The sequence below is a fragment of the Adiantum capillus-veneris genome, chromosome 20 (genome assembly GCF_014529385.1).
Source record: "Adiantum capillus-veneris isolate H3 chromosome 20, ASM1452938v2, whole genome shotgun sequence".
Taxonomy (NCBI): Eukaryota; Viridiplantae; Streptophyta; class Polypodiopsida; order Polypodiales; family Pteridaceae; genus Adiantum; species Adiantum capillus-veneris.
In genome coordinates, this window is record NC_140950.1 from 10,033,057 (window position 1) to 10,039,441 (window position 6,385).

The following is a 6,385-nucleotide window of genomic DNA, read 5'->3' on the forward strand; positions in this document are numbered from 1 at the left end:
ATTCTTCACTATCCAATATTGCCATGGTTTCAATCTCATTATATTTCACTGAGAGGGTGGTGTTTCCTTCTTCCCCTTCATAATATTCTCCAACCTTGTTCATGGGAACAGATCAAATATCTTTGTTTTCCATTTCATTTTTCAATTTGCCCAAATTTTTAAAATTAACCCAGTTATCCCCACCTTCTCTAGGATTTTATGTAAATCATTCCATAAGTATGTTCTGAGTTTTAACAGTTCTCTCAAGGTAAGAGTGCATTGGATGGGTGTAGACATGATTGAATGAATGTTGTCTACTTCTAGGGTCTGTTCAGCTCTTTTTACTTGAATGGTCTTGCACACGATGGATTCATCTTCGTTATCTCCCAAGTAGGAAGGTAATGTTTTCAAGGTCAATGGTTTCGACATTCCTGAAGCTTCCGATCCGCAATCCCCGTACAAAGATTGTACATCCACTTTCATATCAAAAGGTAAGTTATCCAACCAGACTTTCTCTATAGGATATGACTTTAGAGTTAGGCTCCCATCATTGATCTCTCTCACTTTTTCCCATAAGTGTCCTGGCCAGTCTTCCTCTACGAATGGAATTCCGTCCAAGGCATCTTCGCTGCCAGGCACTATAAGCTCTGGTTCTTTTGTTTCCAGGTGGGGTTCTACCACCACATCATATTTTTCTTTAGTGTCTCTTACCACAAGCTCCTCAGGTTTTGTGATACTTTCAAGCTCGGGATTTTGTTTTTCCAGCATTTCTTGCGTGATTCTTACCAAATTTTGATACGCTTCCAGCTTAGCTGCTTCCATGTCTGGAGAAGGATAGTTTTTCCATTTGTTTTCCATGTTTTGGCCTGCTTTAAGTCCTACTTAGTAGGCTTCCAAGGCGGCATTAATAGGCTCAAAAATTTTATCAACAAGAATGGATCCTCCAGATTTCACGGTTATTTCTTTAAACTCACTTCCAGTTTCTTTCGACTTTTCCTGGAATAGCTTCTTTGCTTTCTCCTCGATTTCTACCCGCTGTTTTTGTTTTCTCATCTCATATCTTTTGATTCTGCTCCTTTGGTTCTTTGAGAAGAAACTTTCGTATTTTTTGAATCATCAGAGGAGTTGTGTTTCTTTTTCTTGGCCTGGGCTCTAGTGATTATCTTGATTGGAACAATCGGTTCACTCTCTAATGAGCTACTAGGTATCACTTGGACTACGTTTACTATCCTTTTACCCTTGTTCAAAGGATTTTTAGGAAAATTTTCTGGAAAGTGTCCTCCCTTTTTGCATGATCATCAGCACCACAGTTATGACAGTCTCCTGTTCTTGGCTTCATCATGGGTCTTACCATGGGAGGTATGACACCTTGATTAGCTACATAATACATTGATGCGAGCTCTGGTGGAGCATAAGTCACGGGTTCCTCCATTTGGTGGTGGATGTGAATTATACCAATCTCCTTCTACCATTACTGTAGATGGACTAGGTTCTGCATAGGGTGTAACAGGCACTAATGCTTGTTCATCTATGACTCCTTCAAAGTGCATGTACTTTATAGGCACTACATTATGTCCAAGATACGGAGATTGTTGTCCCAACACAGGTTGAGGTCTTTCCATACCCATTGGTGGTCTTTGAGCTTGGGCCATATTAGGCTGATATCTGTACATGGGTTGTCCTTGTGGCCTCATGGGCACGTACTGAATATTCCCATCATACTTTGGTCTGAAGTAACACTCGTGGGTCTCATGGTTGGTCCATTTTCTCTTGACTGCATACCATTTTTGTGGTCTAATTGGTTGTCCCTGTTGAGGTATCCCTTGTCCTGGTCCCCATATAGGTGCTTTTTGTATGTTGTTCATCATGTCGTTCATCCTTTTTAGCATATCTTCTATGGCTGAGAGTGGTGTTGCAACAGCCGTTCCCACTTGTGTTGGTTTAGTGGATGCTATTTTCTCGCTTTGGTTATCTTTAGGGACATCTTCTTCATTGAAAATTTTGCAATTGTCTCCTAAGTCAATAGCATTTGACACACACGCTTCTAAGGTTGTATGCTTTTTATTTTAGAGTATTGCATGAAGTTCTTTGTTTAGCAGTCCCTCCAGAAACAAAGATACAAGTCGTTCTTCTGCAGGTATCTCAAGCTCTGGGCATCTGACAATGTATTGTTTCATTCGAGTTGCACAATCCCTAAGAGACTCACCATGTTTCTGTTTAAAGCTATAGATTTGAGCTACTGTACTATGTTTGATCCCTGTTTTGGAACAAGCAGCTACAAATCCTTGAGCTAATGTGTTCAAGTCCATGATTGACCTTGGTGAAATTTTTTGGAACCATGTCAATGCTTTTTCTTCTAATGTCATTCCAAACCCCTCGAATTGAGTATGGAAATCGAATATACGCTCTGCTCTTAGCACTTGCTTAAAGCTTGCTAAGTGGTCGTATGGATCCCTTGATACACTGTATTTTCTGACCCATTTCTAAAAATCAGCTGGTCTGACGCGTCTGTTTGGTTCAGCTCCCGGTCTTCTGGAAATTGGTCATGTTCGAGTCCTTCAAACCACTCTATTGGAAATAGTGACTCATGTAGCCCTTGATTGGCCTTAGTGTCACCCGGTTTTCTACGTGATGAGGTGGTTTCTGGTTTCTTCACATTACTCTCAGATGATCCCTCACGGTGTTCATCTCTTGGAATTTTTTCTGCTCCTTGTCCTAATATCCAATCCCGTATGGAATACCCTTGGTATTTGGTTTGTTCTACCTCCTCAGGAGTCATCATAACAAAGTTGTTGTTATAACAATCCCTAAACAGGTAAGTTGGTACGTCCGCTGACCTTATCTTTGATCTTGAAGATATAGATGATCTTCATGGCCGTTAGTTGTCTTGGTTTGGCATGAAAAGTCCACAGAAGATCTTTTATGTTTCTATCTTCCCAACAATAGACTCCGATCCTAGGATTATCCGTATTAAGCCGTTTCAAAGGCTTCAAGTCTACTTGATTGTATCCCTCAAATTCTAAAGTTGGTGGTCCTTCTTTTTCTGATATATCTGGGATTACGGTTTTTACTTCTAACCCCCATTTTTCTATCACATCAGGGTTTTCGACTTGCATATATTGAGTTCCATTTTTGTCCATGTACATTTTTCCTTGTTTGTGTTTGCCCTAATCTCTTCTCCGAACTCAATCCCATGGTCATCAATGCAAATAGCATACTCCTCATTAGGGTCCAAGTAAACCTGGGCTCCATGATGGTTAGTCTTGTAAAAAGATAGTATATGCTTATAGCACACTGTCGTTCCAATTTTTGAGTGAGTCGAGTAAGAAGACATTTCAGATGTTGAATCTGAAAAAGTGTCTGTTGAGACTTCTTCAAGAATTGTGCGCAAGGGATTGCCTTGATTCACGCTTTCTTCGGTGGATACTCTAGTGGAGGTTTCTTCAAGTATGCCCTGATTTCCTAGTACACGACCAGATCTAAGGTTCATATAGACTTATGAAGCCTTGGATAGAGTACTCACCTTTGGATTGACTTGTCGTCAATTTCCACTTGATTCGATTGCAGCTTTCTGTCAAGCCACTAATTCCTCGTCTGCAACTTGATTCCTGTACAAATTTGATCAAGTTAGTTATTCTTCTATAAGGACAATAGAGTGTTTTCTACTCTCGTGATTGGTCTCTGTGTATCACTTCAAATTGAGCTATTGGAGTCAAAATTTGACTTTCAAATTCGACTTAGCAAAAAATTAAAGGTTTGATATGCAATCTAGAAACTGAGTGAACATGTACCAATTTTGATCCGATTGAACTCAAAATTGCCCTGTGGCTTTATATTATGTTGGTCTAACACTGCATAAGCTCAAAAGTCAAATTGATGTCTCTGGATAGCAGAAGTAAATAATCGTGATTATTTACTTTTGTGAGTTTTCTTCACTTTTTTGATTGGTTTGGCAAGTATACAACTTGTTAGAGTCCCTGGACAAGTTTCAACAAGTTTGGATAAAATCTAATCAAGTTTATCAACTGTTTTGTATCCGCAGACTCTAATTTTGAGAATATGGCTTAAGTCTCACTTTTGGGATCCAAATTTCACCAAAATTGATTTGTGAGGTTTACTTGATATGCTTGACCTTGTGATATACTCAAATTTGCAAAATCATCAAGTTTTGAAGCAGATGTAAATAATCACGATTATTTACTCCAGCTATATTTTTGCAAGTTTTTGCCCCAACTTTGACACATGTCTGTTAAGCACCTTTAGTTAAGGTCACTAGCCAATTTTCATCAAGTTTAGACAATTTTTTGTCAAATGGTCATCAATTACCTGTCCATAGACTAACTTTGCAATTTTAGTCACAATTTTCAATCCAGTGATCCAAATCTTACCAAATTTGGTTTGTGGGCTTATCATATAACATGTTAACTAGTGGTATGCTGACTTGATCAAAAAAGTTGAAAATTGGACAAATGTAAATAATCACGATTATTTACTACTAATAAATGTTTACATCCTTTTGGTCAATTGAGCATGTACACATGTTTATCACATCAATATAAGCCTATAAATCAATTTTCAACAAGTTTGGACAAATCTTTCCCAATTTACACTTAAGATTCAAAAAGTCAGTACAAACTTTAGTTTTTATCCAGTTTAGTGATCCAAATCTCTTGGACCTTTACAGAAGTTGGTTGTACACATGCAATGAGTCAATGGTATGAACCTTGGTCAATTTAGAGCAAAAAGTTAATAATCACAATTATTAACTTTAGACTTGAAATGAACACTTTTTTGCAATTTTTTCAAAGACATTCCTTATATGAACTGTTTTAAGCCTATGAATCAAGTCAAAACTCAATTTGGCCTAAAATGTCAAGAAAAAGTAAATAATTTGAGTTTTGCCCAACTCTTGAAATTTTTACTTCGAAGTGTCTTTGAGCTTACCAACTGGTTCAGACAACTTTTAGGCTTACTCTCTAGTCGGATTGAGTGATTTTGGATCTTTTCGAGCTATTTCTAGCCATAGACCTGAAATTCTGCAACTTTCAATAACAACTCACACTTGATTCTTTCAGAGAGAGCAATGTTCTGAAATCCACCTCGGATCCTACTTACCCTACTCCTAGATTCTCATGCAATGGGGTTGTGGAAAGTGTCCACAAATACGTGTTTTATGTTTTTCTGAGCATCGATCTTAAGACTTGTCTCGTCTACCAATCATTCTCGAAATCCTAATCTATTTCTACAATCCTACAATCCTAAAGGCACTCAGCAAGTATGATTACTTCCAAGCTACCTCTACACCGTAAAAGACGACAAATCTTAAGCCATGCGGTTTCTAAAAGAAAGTTTTGAACTCTAGGCAAACCTAGAGGAAGTTAAAGGATAACTTCACAAGACGCTTGTGTTTTTCCCTAGTTTAGGTCTCTTCGATCCCCGACAGCGGTGCCAAATGTGGGACGCATGTCTAACCTCACCATCCTATCTTATTGCAGTATTAGCGAGAACCACGATTAATTTGTCAAACCATGGGATGAAGCTGACTTGACTAGTGCATAAAGGCTACAAGAGGTTATCAATCTCTCGAAAAACAACTAACAACTTGCATCTAACTCAGGCTACACTCAAATGACTCAAATCACCAAAAGCCAATCGCTCATCGACAAACAAATCACATCCGTTACAGCATCAAATGACATCCAAACGTAACAAAACTTATAAGACAAGTTTATAAGACCTAAGCCACATGCTTATGGTCTCAAATCCCACTTTAGATTAAGTTCCAAAATTGCAATTATTAACAGTAGTAGATTTTTTACCCAGTCGTTTTCGACCGAGAATGCAACTAAATGCTTAGCATTGATGCCCCAATACCCTGCCTATGCTTACTTTTTTATTTGAAAGTGTAAATTCCTAGTTATGATGAAATTAGTCAGCGGGTCGGTGATGCCAAAAGCTAAGAAATATTATGAACTGCATACGTCAATGCGTAGAGCTCTTACCTGCAGTTGCAATGCAACAAACGCAATCGCAATGTGACAACCGGGGAGGAAGTAGGAAACGTGAGAAGGGAGGAGTGAGCGTCTTTACCTCACGCTGTGTATTTCTTATCCAAAAACTTACAAAAATTAGCTTTTATACCTTAGCCAAGGTTTTTGGGTGGTCAAAACTAATAATCTAAAGTTCTACCAAAGCTGGGTAATGACTGGCTGATACAATCTAGAAGCTTGTATCCCCGGCTCATTAATTACAGAGTTTATCCAAGAAAATAGAAGTTACAATATTCTCGATTTATCAAAATAATAATTGTTTTACAAAGAGAACTCCGAAAAATGATGTCCGTGTTAGCTTGCTGCTAACATTGACTTAGTACATAGTGATCTATGTGTGCCTATGCTACATAAAT